Source organism: Oryctolagus cuniculus, chromosome 4 (assembly GCF_964237555.1).
Source record: "Oryctolagus cuniculus chromosome 4, mOryCun1.1, whole genome shotgun sequence".
NCBI lineage: Eukaryota > Metazoa > Chordata > Mammalia > Lagomorpha > Leporidae > Oryctolagus > Oryctolagus cuniculus.
The window spans coordinates 126,623,973-126,643,774 of record NC_091435.1 but is presented as its reverse complement, the minus strand read 5'-3'; the positions used below and the strand labels follow the sequence as shown (position 1 = coordinate 126,643,774).

The 19,802-nt window shown below is 37.7% G+C and overlaps 1 protein-coding gene and 1 long non-coding RNA gene across 2 annotated transcripts in view; one reads left to right on the top strand and one right to left on the bottom strand.

Moving 5' to 3' along the window:
* Positions 1-19,802, bottom strand: part of GPR149 (G protein-coupled receptor 149) — a 72,596-nt gene that overhangs the window by 33,020 nt on the left and 19,774 nt on the right. The window lies entirely within an intron of this gene.
* The window catches only part of LOC138849360 (uncharacterized), a 69,433-nt gene that overhangs the window by 41,737 nt on the left and 7,894 nt on the right, over positions 1-19,802 (top strand). The window contains exon 2 of the long non-coding RNA XR_011388108.1: positions 14,828-14,913. This is a non-coding gene — a long non-coding RNA (uncharacterized lncRNA). The remainder of the gene's footprint in view (positions 1-14,827; positions 14,914-19,802) is intronic.

Genomic DNA, 19,802 nt, shown 5'->3' with positions numbered 1-19,802 from the left:
GTGAATATTAGCAAGTTAACAGTCACTTAAGCTTGCCTAGGTCTGCTTGAAGAAATAAAATAATGATTTGAAGTCCATTTAGGAAAGAATAGTGAGATAATATTGTTTAGTCATAATACTCAAAACTGAATTTGGCAACATATTTTTTTAAAGATGTGATTACTTCCTAGTGCAAATTGCTTAGGAATTTATTTTTTTCTAAATGAGGGTGTAAGGGAAAATATTATTCTCAACCAAAATGAATCAAAAGAGGCTAAGATTATCTACTTTCTTGCCCAGATACTTTTATCCAAATGATAAGGTTTTTTCCAATAAAGGTTATTTTGCTAAAAGCCAGAAAATATTTTTTAAATATGAGGAATTAATATGATTCCCTAAGAGTTTTCAAGTCTCTTTCAACTTTGGCATTATATCAGTTTAGGAGGCACTTAAAAATTGGGGTTTGAAAGTAAAATGGCTGTGTTGTAGCTTGAGATCTTTCAGTGAGGTTGCAAAGGGCAGAGAAAAGAGAATTTGTCAGGTCTCAGCACTAACTGGCTCAGTTTGTGTAAGACAGGATAGCTAGGCATGCTGCTTCTGTCATGTAAGTAAGACCCATCTATTTAATGGGGTTGGCATTCTTCTATGAACGCTAGGAGCCACATGTAGCTGAACAGAGCTGGTGCTAGGTGTGCAAGAAGCCTGGCTATCCCTCTTAATTGCCTTTTATTGACTTCAATCCTTGCAAATACAAAAATTCACAAATCTCATGTGCATTATATAAAATGATGGGATATTTGCTTATAATCTATGTGATACTCCTACATACTTACAAATTATCTCTAGGGGCGGCCTTGTGGAAAAGCAGGTTAAGCTGCCACTTGGGATTTCCGCATCCCATATCAGAGTGCCTAGGATTGAGTCTGGCCTCTGCTTTTCATCCAGTTTTCTATTAATGCACATCCTGGGGGACAGCAAAATATGACTCAAGTACCTGAGTTCCTGCCACCCAAGTGAGAGACCCAGGTGGAGTTCATGGTTTCTGGCTTAGCCTAGCCTAGCCCTGGTGTTAGGGGTAGGGTAGCAGGGGGAGAGGAGCAGGGTGTTTTGGGTTTCAGCAAGATATAAATAAGGAGCCTCAAGTCTAATGCATCAATTCTTCCAGGCTTATTATAGCATCATTTTCCTGCAGACTAGCCTCTTAAATGGGGCACATACACTGTGTCATGAGTTGCCCTAGCTACTCTTTAACTAGAGCCATTCTCTACTCATCTATATGAACCAGCAGATAGATCTGTCTCTCTGCTCTGCTTTTAAAATAAAAATTAATAAATAAACTTAGAAAAAGTGATATCAGTTTCTTTAAAAATCATCTATAGATTGCTTATGATATCCAACTCAATGTAAATGCTACGCAAATAGTTACACCATATAGGCAATAATGACAAGGAGCAAAAGTCTGCACATATTCAGTGCAGATGTACTATTTTTCTCAAGTATTTTCATTTGGCAATTGGTTGAATGTGTAGATGAGGGATTTATAAATACAGAGGGCCGGCCAGGAAGGTTGACCAAAAGTGTGGGTACACAGACAAAGCATGCAGTTAACTCCAGATTATGTTGCCAAAAATTAGTTTGCAAAAGATCAATTCATTAAAAGGTTGATTTATCAGAAGACCCTTTGATGATCAAATTTACCACTTGTACGAATCTTATATTGAATAAATATATTAATATATTTTACTCAAGTTATATATTTAAATGATCTTCAGTTTATCAAATGTTGAAGGTCAAATGGGTCATTTGGTTTTCATATAAGTATATTCTTGAAGAGAACCTCTTGAAGAGGTTCATAAAAATATTAGTATTTGATATGTTAAAGAATATTTTCTTGATAATTAAGCAAAATATATCATTGAATATATTCTCATTAGGAATAGATCATATTCATTTATTATAACCAAAAAGAATGTCCCTTAAATTGCTGGTATGTTGGTAAATTTATTAAATCCAATTAACTAGACATTTAAAAACTTGTTCCTGCAGGGAATTGATTTGTCTTCTAGGAAGGCTGGAATCAGGGGAGCAGGATTACAGCTGGGATGTGGGTGGCAAGATCTAAAATGAGTAGAGAATGGCTCTAGTTAAAGAGTAGCTAGGGCAACTCATGACATAGTGTATGTGCCCCATTTAAGAGGCTAGTCTGCAGGAAAATGATGCTATAATAAGCCTGGAAGAATGGATGCATTTGGGCTTGAGGCTCCTTATTTATATCTTGCTGAAACCCAAATTGCTCTGAAAATAGTGAAGCTGGACTGCTAGAACATTAAATGAGTTGACCCAGCCTGGAAGAGAAATTCTACTGAGCAAACCACATTTAAAGCTGTAGATGGGGCCAGTGCTGTGGCATAGCAGGTAAAGCCACTGCCTGCAGCGCTGGCATCCCATGTGGATGCTGGTTCATGTCCCAGCTGCTCTACTTCTGATTCAGCTCTCTCCTATGGCCTGGGAAAGCAGTAGAAGATGGCCCAAGTCCTTGGTCCCCTGCACCCATGTGGGAGACCTGGAAGAAGCTCCTGGCTTCGGATTGGCCCAGCTCTGGCCATTGTAGCCACTTGGAGAGTGAACCAGTGGATGGAAGACCTCGCTCGCTCTCTCTCCCTGCCTCTGCCTCTCTGTAACTCTGCCTTTCTAATAAATAAACAAATACATCTTTAACAAAAAATAAATAAAGATGTAGACCACACACTAGTATCTACTTCTTAGAAGTCTTGGGCAATCCCAGGGTAGGAGACAACTCAGGCAGGATTTGACCTGGTCCAGGCAACCTGTTTCTATACAGAATTTTTTCTCCCAGGAAAGAAGAATGTTTATCAGCTTTTCATTGCTTTAATTAAAATAACAGAGAATCTAATTAGGAAGAAGAAGGTTTATACTGACTCCAAGTTTTAGAGGTTCACAGTCCAAGACTGGTCAGCCTCATTCTGCTGGAGTCTGAGGATGGTGGTGGGCAGTAGATCACATGTGGACAGAAGAAAGATCACATGGTGAGGCAGGATGCAAAGACAAACTGGGAACATACTCATCCATGTAGTTTATACTTCAAAACCATTATGACTAGCTCATGTGACTTCACCCCAGAAACCTAATCTATTACAATCACTCCCAGAGGCCCCAACTTCAGACACTACAGTGGTCTCAACCCTCCACTCTGTCATCAGCATCAGTCCTTGACTTTGGGACTGAAATGTCTGTATGAGTCAGGGAGACAAATCCTATTCAAACCATAGCAGGCAGTACTTTCAATTCTGGTATTGTGTGAGTTCCTCAGACATGAATGTGGAGCACAAAAAAGGGCGCACTGAAGTAGTATAAAAATGTGATTAATTTGGTACAGTTATTTGTGCACCTTGAAAATTCTTCTCAAGTCATTTGTGATCTATCTTATGACAAAGTTCTGTTTTATGCTTTGTACAGAAAACTTCCTAGTACCCAGAGCCCCGCAGTTCATAGATATATGCTTGAGAAATGTAAATATGATTGTCATCTTTTGATATTTAAAGAGGTACTGTGGTTTGAACGTTGCCGTCTCCTCCAATCCATGCACTGAAATCTTAACCTCCAATATGATGGTCTAGTAAGTATGGCTTTTTTTGTGAGGGCTCTGACTCCATGAATGGGATTAGAGTCCCTACAAAACAAACTCAACCAAACTTGTTTGCTCTTCCCACCATGTCCGGGCACAACAAGAAGATGGCTGTCCATGAGCCCCAGAGCAGACCCTAATGAAACACTGAGTCTGCCAGTGCCTTGATTGTGTATTTCTCAGCCTTCAGAACTGCAAGAAGCCAATTTTTATTATTTAAGTATTTTGTTATACCAGCCCAAGCAGACTAAAACAGGAGGAAAGAACATTATATATAAGGTACTGGATTAAAACTGCCCTTTGCACTCAGATTGCTCAAAATTCAGAGGAGGTTTAGAAAACTGTGATGATAAAAAATTAGTTGTCATGGAAGACAAAGTTGAATTTATATAATGGGTAGAGACAACCCTATACTATGGAAAGAAGAGCTTTTTGAAGTGGAATTTGGGGACTGTGAAATGTAGGAAAGAACTATAGACCACAGCATTTTAGGGTGGAGAAGATTTGAGGTCATCTAGTTTCAATATTCCTATTTTTCTTAAATCCCTTATTTTTAAAATGTAAAAACAAGGCAAAGAGCCTGCTCCATGTCACACAGTTAATCAATTTCAGGGCCAAATTCTGCCCAGCAACAGTAAAGCCACCCAAGGTGTTTATATGCCATAGTGTGTCAGGATAGAGCAAATGTGATTTTAATTCATCATCAGGGTGACCACTTATTTTGGCCCCAGAATAACTCTTGAATAGTTATTAGTGCTTCTCAGAAGGGCATAATGTATGAATCATTGCTATTTCTTCTATATACTCCTGGAAATAATGGACTTCCCTCAAATGGATATGTAAATAAACTATCAAATTTGCATCATTTTTGTGAGTATAGTTGTGTGCGTGGCTGTGCTTGAGAAGTACTATTTCTTAAAGGTATGAGTGTGATTCTTAAAGGATATAAGGAGGTTATGGATTGTATCTGGGTCTTTTTGTTTGTTTCTGGGGATTTAGTGTTAACTAGACATGTAATTTGCTGAAAAAAAGCTTGTTGTATTCCAATAATGATGAACTTGGATATTCTTATACCTGGTTTTCCTCCCCAATCCTGTGGACCCCCTGGAGCTAAAAAATAAAGGGTGTGCTCTCACTTTTAGTACTGGTTGTAAGCATGAAGAAGCTTAAAAGAAAAAAAGGAACTCAAAAGAGAAACTATTATTACAGGTTCAAATTCTTTAAAAAATTTCAATCATTGCCCTTCTTTGTGAATTATTGCCTATTCTCAGAAATCTTGAAGGGAGTGAATAGGGCCAAAACAGAACTGAAAGTGAATCCGAGACTCTGACACACTGGGTAGAATCTTGACTAGGCTGCTGATAGTTGTGTACTTTTAGGGGGATTCCTTTGTTTGTTTACCATTAAGCCTCCACATGGATTTAACTTGTAGGAGTTGATTAAGGAACAGGCATTAATCCAAAGATAGCCAATGTAGTAACTCTCACAAATTTCTGTAACTCTCTGGCTCTTCGGGTGCAGATATGGGGAATGACAAATGGTTCATAACAATATTGTTTTGCTTTTCCACCTCAATACCATGTATGGTATTTTTATCACTCTTTTTAAATGAGGGAATTGAGTGTCCAAAAAGATGAAATAACTATTCATGGATCAGAACTAGAAAATGCCAGCTAAGAAGCACCTGGATATGGTTCTAAACATAAGCAATCATAACTTACATACATAACTGCCAAGAGCTAGACTTGGTTTCTGAAGACCCAGGAATACCTGTTTACCTCTCTTGGCAACAATATAGGCTCAGCCTGATAAGTTACCACTAGAGATTCAGATCTAATTTCAAGGTTATTCTCTGTTGCGGGAAGTTGATGGCATCATCTCATTGTGTGACTCTGTGATCCTAAGGGCTGCCTGTACAGATATTTTAAGAGAAGAGATCAGAGTTCCAGAGTCATCTCTTTACTGTCTAGGAGATCCTTTGTACTGTAAAACAATTCCCTAAGGCAATATGCAACATATTTTTAGGAGAGACCAACTCCCACTCTTTGATTCCACTAGGATCTCCCTTAGAGATATTATGCATTCTGTATGACACATTATTCCTATAAAAGATGATACAGAAGAAAACACAGGATTAGCATGAGTCAGTAAGCCTAAATTATTTCCCTAGTTCAATCAACTACTGTCTCTGGGTGTCTTATTAAACTTCAAAAAACTGTACCTTTTCCTACCTCACAGGAATGGTGGCAAACAAATAAAACACTTCTAGAGAACCAGAGTTTCCTATTAGAGACTACATTATCATCATTACTTTAAGTGAACTTTAGGCACTCTTCAATGTGCTGAGAAGTCTACACTGAGAAGAAAAAAAACCCTAAAAATGTTTTCAATACATGTGCTATAAATCTGTGTTTTAAATTTTTAATTTTTAAAAATATTTTTAAATTTATTTAATTTTTAAATTTTAAAAATATTTTGTTTTATATTTAATTAAATGGTTTATGAATATATATAAAAATGACCAAAATATAAGGAAGAGCTAAGAGGTTATTGTCACAGAAGTTATTGTCACAGAAGTATGAGTAGTGCTTGCCTTTAGAAACAGGGACAGCAGTAGGAGGGTCCACTCACCAGAATGATATAACAATTATATGTACCTAACAATGATGTAACAATTACATGCCCCTAATATTAGGGCACCTGAATGTATAAAGGAAATATTAACAGTGAAAGTAGGTGAGAACAGCAATAGATTAACAGTGGGGGGCTTCAGTATCCCATTTTCAATAATGGATAAAACATTCAGATAAAAAGTCCATAACAAAACAGAACCTGAACTACATTATATACCCAGTGGGCCTAGCAGCATATGGAACATGTTTTGAAATAGATCATATGTTAGGCCATACGACAAGTTTTAACTAATTCAGGAAGACTGAAATAATACTAAGTATGTTTTCTAATTACAATGGAATAAAACTAGACATTAAGACAAGAAGGAGAACCAGAGAAATCAGAAAATGCGACAATACACTGTTAAGCAACCAGTAGGTTAAAGGAGAAATCAAGAGAGAAATTAGGAATTATCTCAGACAAAAGAAAATGAAAAAAGCAAAACATTCAATTTGAAAGGTTGCACAAAAGCAGTACTAAGAGTTGAAGTTTATATCAATAAATGATTATAATAAAAAAAAACTCAAATTAACAACCTAGCTTTACAGCTCAAGTAACTAGAAAAAGAATAAGTTAAGCCCAAAGCCAGCTGAGGGAAAGAAATAATATTAGAGCAGAAGTAAATGAATGGAAAATAAAAAACAAACAAAACTGATAATTGGACTTTTGAAAGGATAAATAAAATAGAGAAGTGATTAGCTAGATCAACTAAGAAAAATGAGATAAGAGGAAATATAAAGGGTCAGAAGAAACTACTAAGAGCAATTATATGCTAATAAATTATATGACAGATTAGAAATGGATAAATTTCTAGAAACATATAACTTACCAAGATAGACTCATGAGGAACTAGAAGTTCTGAACAGACCTAAAACCAGTGGTAAGATTGAATAAATTATCAAAAAACTCCCAATAAAAAAAAGTAAGGCAAAATGACTTCAATAGCAAATTCTACCAATCATTCAAAGAAGTCTTCAATAGCAAATTCTACCAATCATTCAAAGAAGAATTAATATCAATTCTTCTCAATGTCAATTCTCAATCTCTTCTAAGGAATTGAAGGGAATTAGATACTTCCAAACTGATTTTATAAGGCCAGCATTACTCTAATACTCAATCCAGACAAAAATAATATCTATGATAAATATATGAGTGATCTTCTAAAAGTACATGGAAAGTGCATATTGTGAAAATTTATGAATTGATTTAATTTTTTTGCACCAGAACAAACTTACCTTTTATTTCTATTTTTCCGCGAATGTTTTTTAAGTACCCCTGGCATTGTAAAAATCTTCAGCAAAAGTACCAAACCAAATTCATCAGTGTACTAAAAGGGTTATAACACCACCATCAACAGTGAGTGGATGCAAACATGGTTCAACATGTGAAAACCAATTAATGCAGTATACCACATTATTATAATTATGTACAATAAAAAGATAAAAATAACATGATCAACCAAACAATGCAGGAAAAGTATTTGTTAGAATATCTACACTCTTTAATGTTAAAAACCTTCACTAAAGTAGAAAAGGAAAATAACTCAACATAAAAGAGACAATACACAGAGTCCATAGCTAACATTATATTCAAAAATAAAGAACTTTTAAAAGCTTTCCTTTAAGATCAGAAAGAAAGCAAGAATGCCCACTTTCACCATTTCTATTCAACATAGTTCTACAGCTTCTGATCAGAGTAATGAGGCAAGAAAAGTAAAGATATTGGGTCAGAAATAAAGAAGTAAAATTGTCCCTGTTTGCAGATAACATGATTTTATATGTAAAAAAAAAAAAAGAAAAAAAGAAAAACCTCTTGCTGGCGCCGCAGCTAAATAGGCTAATCCTCTGCCTGTGGCGCCGGCACACCGGGTTCTAGTCCCGGTTGGGGCGCTGGATTCTGTCCTAGTTGCCTCTCTCCAGGCCAGCTCTCTGCTGTGGCCTGGGAGTGCAGTGGAGGATGGCCCAGGTCCTTGGGCCCTGCACCCGCATGGGAGACCAGGAGAAGCACCTGGCTCCTGGCTTCGGATCAGCGCGATGGGCCATTGGTGGGTGAACCAATGGCAAAGGAAGACCTTTCTCTCTGTCTCTCTGTCTCTCTCTCTCTCTCCACTCTGCCTGTCAAAAACAACAACAAAAAACAAACAAACAAAAAACTCTTAAGACTACCAAAAACCTGTTAGAATGAAAAAATGACTTTAGTCATATAGCATGATACAAACCAAACATAAAATCAACTGTCTTTCTGTACACTAAAAATGAACTACCTGAAAAGAAAATTAGAATAGTCCCATATACAATGGCATCAAAAAGAACAACATGCTTAGGAAAAATAACTAATGAGATGAAAGACTTATATACACAATTAAATAATATACAAAAAATGGAAAGATATCCTGTGTTCATGGACTGGAAGCCTTTATATTGTTAAAATATCCATATTACCCAAAGAACTATACAGATATAATGCAATCTATTAAAATCCCAGTGACTTTTTTTTTTTTTTTTTTGACAGGCAGAGTTAGACAGTGAGAGAGAGACAGAGAGAAAGGTCTTCCTTTTTCCATTGGTTAACCCCCCAAGTGGCCGCTAAGGCCGGCGCATTGCCAGGAGCCAAGTGCTTCCTCCTGGTCTCCCATGCAGGTGCAAGGCCCAAGGACCTAGGCCATCCTCCACTGCACTCCCAGGCCACAGCAGAGAGCTCGACTGGAAGAGGAGCAACTAGGACAGAATCCGGCACCCCGTCCGGGACTAGAACCCCGGGTGCTGGCGCCGCAGGTGGAGGATTAGCCTATTGAGCCATGGCACTGGCCCCAAAGACATATTTTTACAAAATTAGAAAGAGATGTTCTAAAATTCATATGGGATCACACAGAAATTTGACAGCCAAAACAATCTTGAAAAACAAAACTAGAAGCATCATACTTCCTGATTCCAATACATATTAAAAATCTATAGTAAATTAAACTGTCTGGCATTGACATAATGACAGGTATAGAAACTAGTGGAACATAACAGAGAACCCAGAAATAAAGCTACATACAATCAACTAATCTTTGAGAAGGGCACCAAGAAAATACAATAAAGAATTTACTGAAGAAGAAATTTGCTTTATGGATTTAGTAAGTTGTATAGATTTCACTTACCTCTGGTATTTTCTTGTTTATTTTTTAAAGTATATTTATTCATGCATCACTTTTGAATGTGTTTTATTTCCAAAATTTTAAAATCAAGGCAAATAAGCTGTTTCAGAACCACTTAACGCTCATAGAAAACCCAATGTCAATGAACATGTAAAACCTAAAGTCCATCAGGTTAAAGGAAGTTATTTCATTGGTAATTGGCCTCCATTTTGGAATTCATACTCAATATACTATGCATAATCCTCTCTTATGTAACTCACTTAACGAAAAAAAAAATGAGAAGAAGAGCATATACGGTGGGCTGATAGGTCATGCAAACAATGAAGAAAAGCAGTCATCTCAGAACTCAGAATACATATAGTCCACTCTTTTAATAAAATCAAACACCAAAAAGGAACTGAAAGAAACTTTCAGAATTCATTCTAGAACATTCTCAACCACCAGACAGTTTGGAGAAAGTTTAAATATACTTTTATTATAATTTTATAGGAAAGGTAATTATAGACTCTCCATTATTTTCAAATCTAATCAAAAAGTTTCTAATAACAGCTTTCTAATGGCCTTTTATACCCAGCCAAAAATAGATAATTTAGAATGATTATTTCTATTCATATTTGAAGTGAAGTCTTTATGGTCTCCCAATGTACACAACTGAGGACAGGAAGCTCTGAGTTCAATTTTAAAAGAGATAAAGTAATGACACCACTGTATGTTATTGGGAAATGAAGTAAGATGAGTAATTACTAAAATTGAAATTTGGCTGAAATGACAAGTTCAAGAGCCCAGCTATTTCCATATGTGCTCTTGGATTGTAAATAACTAAAAATGGCCATGATTCATCCCATTAACACAGGTACTGACTCAGAGAAAACAGCATCATTTGTTCAGGGATACTTATAATTATTGCCACTGGATTGACCTGACATATGAAGAAAGACTGGATCAAGTCAACTGTGATAAATTTTCAAAATTTTCTCAGATTGAAGTATGAAATGATGTCTTATCCCATTCATAGAGGGGAATGTAACTTTAATCAAAATTTCTCCCACAAATATTTGAAAGCTGTCAATCATCACTTTGTGCAATAAATATCACCTTTTTCTTTAAAGTAGTTTTGGAACCCTCTTGAATCATTCCAGATCCTATTCTAAACCTAGAGTTCTCTGTTCTCTTGTAAGTTAAGTCCCTGAGTGTTCCAGGGTTGATGCAGTTTTCCTCTCTCAGAGGCCAATGGTCCATTTACTCAGTTAAGATTGGTAGAAATTTGAAGGTGTGGCCTGATGAATCTGTGCGGCACCATTATTAGAAAGTCCATGATACTATACTTGATACCCTGAGTTTTCCTTACCAGAGAGCAGAAAAGCAACTCTATCGCTAACACCTAAGTTACAGCCACACTTCCTCTTGAATTACACAACTGCTTTCACTGACATTCACTCATTAATTCAACAGCATATGTTGGAGTTCCTATGATATGACATAAATACATATGTAAAGGTTTTCCTGCTTCATCTTTCATATAATCATGTTCATGTATAATGGTTGTTTTTCTATCACAGTATTAAATCCTCATAGCAGTCCTGTGACCTTACTGAAGACCAGAGAGGCTATGTCACTTGCCTTATTTATATCTTATGTGATACACAAAAATGTGTCAATGGGCAAATTATGGAAGTGTCTTAGTAGCCCCTTCAATATTCCTCATTTGATCTCTCAAAGCCTTTTCAATAAATGCACTCTCCAATGGAAACCACTGAGTTTCCTATGTAAACCGCTTGAAAACATGTCCTCTAGGTATTCTTCTACAGCATTGTCATTCTGACACTCTTTCTATATGGCAGTTCTGGAGCTTCCTCTTCTCACCCAGTGCTTTGAATTGGGTGAAAACATTTTTGAGTGATTTATGCCTCTTCCTTATTGTAGTGCATCAGAAGTTGTAAAACCACCTTCCTAAGGTTATGAAATTAAGTTTTATGCAGTTGATAGGCGTTTTATCGGCAAACTTGAAATACTTGATGGAAATCTGAAGTCAGTAGATTTTGAAAATGTATCTTGGGCTGACACTGTGGCACAGCGAGTTAAAGCCCCAGCCTGTAGCACCAGCATCGTGTGTGGGCGGCCGGTTCAAGTGCTGGCTGCTCCTTTCTGATCCAGGTCTCTGGTATGGCTTGGGAAAGCAGTAGAAGATGGCTGAATTCCTTGAGCCCCTGCACCCATGTGGGAGACCCGGAGGAGGCTCCTGGGTCCTGGCTTCGGATCAGCTCAGCTCTGGCCGTTGTGGTCATTTGGGGAGTGGACCAGTAGAATGGAGGACTCTCTGTCTCTACCACTCTCTGTAACCCTGTCTTCAAATAAATAAAATAATTCTTTTTTAAAAAAAGTAAAAGAACATGTATCTTGAATGTCTTCTTCTTTCCTTTATTTCTTTATTTCCTTTCTTGTAGAAATGAAGGAATTGTACAAAGGTTTTATTTTGACATCTTTTCATGGATATATTCTCACTAAATCCTACTTATCTCTTTTTTAAAAAAAATTATTTGACAGGTAGAGTTATAGACAGTGAAAGAGAGAGACCGAGAGGAAGATCTTCCTTCCGATGGTTCACCCCACAAATGGCCGCTACGGCCAGCGCTGCACCGATCCGAAGCCAGGAGCCAGGTGTTTCTTCCTGGTCTCCCATGCGGGTGCAGGGGTCCAAACACTTCGGCCATCCTCTATTGCCTCCCGGGCCATAGCAGAGAGCTGGACTGAAAGAGGAGCAACTGGGACTAGAACCCAGCGCCCATATGGGATGCCGGCGCCGCAGATGGAGGATTAACCAAGTGAGCCACGGCGCCAGCCCCCTACTTATCTTTTAGATTCAATGTAATGTCTTATACTATGTGAATCTTTCCCCAAGTTTCCTGTTAAACACTCTTACTATATCCTTTACTTACTAGCACTTATGTACTTAACTTTTCTCTTTTACTTTATGAATTAGCCCCACGAGGACAGAGATGATGTATGTTTTGTTAACACCAGTACCAAGTATAGTACCTATCACTTAGTGTGCATTCAGTGAGTAGTTGATCAAATAAAGGATGAATAAAATAATAGTGTCACACATGGTATTTGGCATGCATTGTTATCTAAGCTCCATTACACCAATTCTATTATTTCCACATATCCTAAGTGAGGATATTAGAGTCAGAGAGGTGAGTATGACTGAAGTCATGGCTTCTTCTTTCCTAAGCCCATGGTCCACATTACAGTATTCTCTAAGAGAATGGTCTCTACTGAAGTGAAAATACATCATAATCTGTGATTAAACAAAGAATATTGAATGCCACTTAGTCTAGAGTAATGTTCCAAAATCAATGGATGTTGTAAGATACATACTGGAATTCACACTAAAATACTATAAATGATAAACATATTTCAGTCTTGATGTTACCACTTATAGTTGTATGATTCATGGCAGAAGACAGCTGATTTTAGTGTTATTGAAGGGATGAAATGCAAAAAAGCACTGCTCTTTTCTAAATTTCTGAAGTTTTTTTCCCTTTTAATACCTATAACTGCTGAAAATTGCAGTTATAATAAATTGGTAATTATTGTTAGTAACTAGTATTAATTTTCTGGTTGTTTCAACACTTTTCTGATTTTTTAAGATAGTGACACTGAATTTAAACTTACAAATCATAATTTATGATACAGAAGAGATAGCTTTTGAAAAGATATATTCACAAAGGTGGACAGAATCCATGTTTACCCAGAGGCAAGGCAGTGTTGTCCAATGATTCTGCTCGAAGGAATATTCAACTATAAAGCAGATTGTTTGGCATATTTTTGCATTGCCTTGCTGACAGTTTCTACTCACAGAGAGTACAGGAGGCGTGAAAGAATAGTTTCTTAGAATATAATTCTGAACAACAAGGAAAAAATGATTGGTAAATTTGGAAAGAGTTGGACACCTGAGGAGGAAAATGACTATTGCCAGAATATGTGACATCTGAAAGGGAAATGTTATGGATAGTAGACAAGGCACCTTTAAACTTTCAGAAGGCATTTTTGGTAGTGGTTGGGGATAGAAAAACAAGTGTTAAGTGTGAAGATTGCAATTAGGGATGTAGAATTTAAAAGAGAACCCAGTTAAGGGAAAGGAGGGGTTTACCTTAAAAATTCAATGCAGATCAAGTCAGGCTTACAGGGGACCTGTGAAACAAATTATTCATTACTGAAGATGGGAAGATTTGTGATCAGAAGGAAAAATGAATAAAATGGACTGTGGTTTATAAAAACCACAGAAAAACACTTTAGAAACATGTTCAGATCAAATGTTCAAAGAAAGGGACAGGCCCACTCCTTGCAGCCAATGCCATCAAGTCAATGAATGGCTCAGAAAAAGCTGATACCCTCATCTCTAACTGGTTTCTATGAACTTTGTAAAAAAAAAAAAAAAACTTGAAAACACCAAGAAAATATTTGTAAGAGCAAAAGAAGTCCAATGTAAAACAAGAAATATTGAGAACCTTGCTGTTGCAAAAGAGTGTAAGATTTCTCTCTCAAAAGAATCAGATTCAAAGCTACTGTGAAGTTAACTGTATACACATGATGTTGATGACCTTTAAATGGGAAATTGAATAATGGAAATGTTCAAATATTTTTAATTTTTTAAATGGGAGGAAGTGAATTCAACAAATTAGATAAATGCTGTTTATACTATATCAATTCCTGGAAATTTTCTAAAATGATGAAAGGGCAGTTTCACAGGAAAAATAAGCTGTAAGGCTACGGCATGGAATGAACTTGCTAAGATCATCTTAGTAGATGGATTCCTTTCTTCCTTGCTGAAATTCTCATCTCATCCTCTATGGTCTGAAAAAGCATTGTCTATGTTATATCCACTGTTTCCTCTCTGAGGTAGAGCTAGTTGCTTAAAAGTCAGCTTCCCAAACTTGCTTGTAATCAACTTATAAGTAGAGTTTACATCTTTATATCTGTAACATGTTTATCAAGTAATTAATAGCAAATAAATACATCAGAAAATGCTTATAATATTTCCCTAAAACATCCCATAATATCCTAATGATATCCTCATGAACAAAAGGGAGAAAATATATTGATTTTAAAGGCAATTGAAGATGTTAAGCTTTGGAACCACAGTCCATAAAGCATTTTCAAATAAATGCAAATGAATGAGATTTGTTTTCAGTAGTATGCATCAAGACTGACTTTGGTCCTGCCTGTGCCACGTTAAAAAAATTTTGGGGGAAGGGAAGATAGCTCATACCCACTGGTTCACTCCTAAAGTTGCCACAACAGCTGAAGCCAGGGGTCAGGAACACAATCCAGGTGTCCCATGTCAGTGACAGAACACAATTACTTGAACTATCACCATTTTCTCCTAGGGTCTGCCTTGAAAGGAAGCAGAAGCCAGAACTGAGAATGGAACTCAGGTACTCCACTGTGGGACATGGGCATCTTAACTGTTGAGGTAAGTACCTCCTCCATGCCACATTTTAACCCAACAATTTGCACAAACATATGAAGGGTAATTTATTAAATTCATGGGTAACACAAATTTGGGAATTATATTGTAGAAATCATGCCTTAGCATCAGCATGTGGAAAGCATGTTACATGGCATTAGGAAAGACAATTTTTTTTATTTGACAGAGTTATAGACAGTGAGAGAGAGAGAGAGACAGAGAGAAAGGCCTTCCTTCCGTTGGTTCACTCCCCAAATAGCCGCTATGGCTGGTGCTGCACCGATCCGAAGCCAGGAGCCAGGTGCTTCTTCCTGGTCTCCTATGTGGGTGCAGGGGCCCAAACACTTGGGCCATCCTCCAATGCCCTCCGGGCCACAGCAGAGAGCTGGACTGGAAGAGGAGCAACCAGGACTAGAACCCGGTGCCCAAATGGGATGCCGGCGCTGCAGGTGGAGGATTAACCAAGTGAGCCACAGCGCCAGCCCCAGGAAAGACTATTAAAAGTAATGAAAGTGTGGGTTAAACAAAACAAAAAGATGTTAAATAGAGAAGAAATAAGGTTCAATCAGTAGAGTACAAATACACTAAATGCGGAGACTTTTGGCCAAGCAGCTATAAGAGAAAAATGGGCCCAGAATGTTAGCAGATGTTAGACATATTGGGAAATAGCAGTAGATATGTTTGTCAAATAAATGAATACGTGATCTTAAGATTAGTATATCTCATAGAGTTATGCTTGACAAGAAGAAAGGACAACTTGAATACTCTGTTTGACTCTGGGTTTAACATAATTAAAAGGACCATGGGCTACCATAAGTGAATTTATCATGAAGGAAGTTGAGAATATTAATGACATTTAGTTAGCATAGATGTGAACTGGATAATTGTATTTCCTCAACTTAATAGCAAGTCAGTGAAGAGTGACAGAATGGTTCTGGGGCTGAAGAGGCAGAAGCAGGACATGGTGAGAGGTCTTGGGGAAAATTTTGTTTTTAACTTTAAAATTATGAATATAATACACATTCTAGAGAGAATTAAGCATAAACATGTAGTATAAGACAGCTTTTTGAGTATGGACATTTGGCAAAGTGATTGTCACTGGTTGGGACAACTGCATCCTATGTCAGAGTGTCTGGTTTGATTTTTAGTTCCTTCACTTCTGATACAGCTTCTGCTAATGTGCAACCTGTGAGATCAATGCTCCTGGAGTCACCTGTCTCAGCCATGGCTTTTGCAAGCATTTAGGGTGTGAAACAGCAGATGTTTCTGTCTTTCTGTCTCTGTGCCATTCAAATAAATAAAATGAATAAAAAAATTAAAACAGCTTATTTACTTTTTAGGATGAGAGACAGAATAATGCCAGCATTCCTAGGGCCTTCACATACACTTTCTCATTCATACACCCCCTCCATCTTTCTAAAGGCAAACACTGCTCAGAATTCTGTGACAGTGACCTCCCAGCTCTTTATGATTTTACTATTTGCACACACAGCCCTAGATCATTTAATTTAATCATGCCTTCTTTCAAGCCTTATTACATGTAATCATAAAATATTAGCTCTTTTTCTGTTTCTTTTATTGTGTTTGAAAACTTGTTCTCTTTTTGTGTACCTATAGTTTGTAAATTTCATTGCTTTTTAGTGAGAGGTAGAACCAGATTTTGAGGGGCATTATATTTAAATGACTGTGTTCTTTAAGAAAAAGAGCACATAAATTTTGTTTTTGTTAATTATACACTCATGTGAACATATTACAGGTCTCTGTCCAACCTTAGAAGAGATTAAGACAAGCAAAGTGCCTAAAATTTATGCTTTATTGCCTTCTTGGAAGGTACACTTTGTGTGGTATTCTGTTGGGAAAAAAATCAACAATTTATTCATTCTTATGCTTATTCCTAAATGTTCCTAAGTTTCTGGGCAATTAAATGCAGTTTCCAGAAAGATAAACATGTTCTAGTAGCACTGTCAAATAAACAACTACAAGGAGAAGTGCTCCATATTTGTACTGCTTAATAGAGTAGTTAAGGCCCGTGCCACGGCTCAATAGGCTAATCCTCAGCCTGCGGCGTCGGCACCCCAGGGTTCTAGTCCCGGTCGGGGCACCGGATTCTGTCCTGGTTGCCCCTCTTCCAGGCCAGTTCTCTGCTGTGGCCCAGGAAGGCAGTGGAGGATTGCCCAAGTGCTTGGGCCCTGCACCCGCATGGGAGACCAGGATAAGCACCTGGCTTCTGCCTTCGGATTGGCGCAGTGCATCGGCTACAGCACACTGGCCGCGGCAGCCATTGGAGGGTGAACCAACGGCAAAGGAAGACCTTTCTCTCTGTCTCTCTCTCACTGTCCACTCTGCCTGTCAAAAAATGAAAAAAAAAAAAATAGAGTAGTTAACAGCCAGATTTGGATATTGAGACCTTGAGCTGTAGCTAGTGCAGCTGATGGAACAGATTTTATATTTAAACAACTTTTTAACTTAATTTAGATTTAAATAACAAGTGACTAGTGGTTATAGTTTTGGATGGTGCAAATCTAGGCTGTATGATCAAGAGTGGCATTGCTGAAGTTTGAAGCCTATGTATATTGAACTTTCAGAGGCACTGCCAAACTTTTCCAAGTGATTTTGACAGTTTATTCCACTAGCAGTTTATATGAGTTCCTATTTTCCTGTGTTCTAAACGATTCTTGAAATTATTTTATTCTTGTGGGTGAGCAATTCTTGCTATTTCCATTGATGCATCCTAATTATTAATGATGTGGTTTGCCTTTGCAAATTCTTGTTTGGGTTTCCTCTTACATGAAGTGCCAGTGTATCTTTTTGCTTGTTCTATTGGGTTGTCTATTGTTTTCATACAGATTTATTATTATTTTTTAAAATAATTATTCTAAATACAAGTTTTTTGTAATTATGTATTTTACAAACATGTACTTATGGGAAGATTTTGAAAATATTGACATATAGGCCGGCGCCGTGGCTCACTAGGCTAATCCTCCACCTTGCGGTGCTGGCACACCGGGTTCTAGTCCCGGTTGGGGCGCCGGATTCTGTCCAGGTTGCCCCTCTTCCAGGCCAGCTCTCTGCTGTGGCCAGGGAGTGCAGTGGAGGATGGCCCAAGTCCTTGGGCCCTGCACCCCATGGGAGACCAGGAGAAGTACCTGGCTCCTGCCATCGGATCAGCGCAGTGCGCCAGCCGCAGCGGCCATTGGAGGGTGAACCAACGGCAAAGGAGGACCTTTCTCTCTGTCTCTCTCTCTCACTGTCCACTCTGTCAAAAAAAAAAAAAAATATTGACATATACACCTTACTCCAGACCAATTAAATCAAAGTTTCTGTGGATAGGATTGGAGCATTTTAAAGATTTCCCAGGTGATAAAAATCTGCCAAGTTGAGGAGAAATCAGTGTCTGAAAGGGCTTGTTAACCATCAAAACAATCTCCCAAAACCGTATGGGGAAGTGAGTATGTGAAATGTTTCTGGGGTCAGATGGCCTAAGTTTTTTTCCCTAGATTATAGGTTTAACTTTGTACTTCAATATTTCATCTGTAAAAGTAGCTGACATATAGAATCTTTGTAAATACCAAATAAACAATTAATTGAAAAGTGCTTGAAACCTCATGTGAAACACAGCAAGTGCTCAATAACTATTAGCTATCATTATCATCATCATAACATGTTTAAATCAGCTGCTTCACAAAGTTGTGAGAACCAGCAACTTCCTTAAAGAGAAAACATCAGAAATGTTTCCAAGACCAGGAACAAGGCAAAGATGCTCATAATCTCTAATATTTATATTGGTATGTTGAATTGGTTAATACTCACTAATATGAACCAATTAGTTAATACTCATATTAGCTTATACAATCAGACAAAAGAAATTAAACAAAGACAAAATAATTGATAAAGAACTAAAATATCTCTATTTGCAGGTCTTATGATAGTATACTTAGAAAACCTTGATGTTATAAAATTAATTTAAAGAAAATATTTTAGAAATGTAGCAGATATAAAATTAACAACAGGCACAAATAAAAATACTTAATTGACATAAATAATGGCCAGTTGAGGACACACTGGTAGAGAAAATCTCATTTAGAATGAAACAATGAAGACAACATTTAGAAATAAACTTAACAAAAATACACAAAACTTATAGAAAGAAAGCTTTAAAAGGTTTCAAGAGAGAGCTACAAGATCAAATTAGACAAATGAAAAGACATCCTTGTTCTAGGATAAGATACAACAAAGATGTCAGTTTTTCTTGAGTTAGTTTATTCTTTTAATACACTCTCAGTGAAACTTTGTTAGGAGCAAGGTAAAGTGAAATTATGTTTAATATGAGAAAAGACACATACAAGAATGGTGATAAAAACAATGAAAACGAAAAAAATTGAGGGGCCTGTGGGGAGCAACTCAGACTAGACTAAGTTACTGGAATTAAGACTTATTCTATGCATCTGCTCTCCCACAATATGGCGCTGGGAGAGGAGTAAACAGCTTCTACACAGCTGCCTCTCACCAACTTGACAAGCTGCAGGAGCTGCTCCTGATTGGAGGAGAGCAGCATGCTCGGTGTGTGGGTAGCAGAGTTGGGATTGGTGGAAGAGGACTATAAAGGAGGAGAGAGACAACATGCACCAGGAACACCTGAGGAACATCTGAGCAGCCCCCAAGAGAGCCGGCCGGCGGTGTGCCGCTCCCCCGCGGAAGTGGGGAAAGTGGCAGGGGAGCCCGCCCCTCCACGGAGGTGGAGAGTCGGTAGCCAACCCGGGAAGAACCAGCAGCAAATCCGGGAAGGGCCTAGCAGACGAAAGAACAACACAGGGTCCTGTGTCGTTCCTCCACGAAGAGGGGGAGCGACAGGGCCAGCCCTACCAGCCAATGAAACTCACTGTTAGAGTCTAATT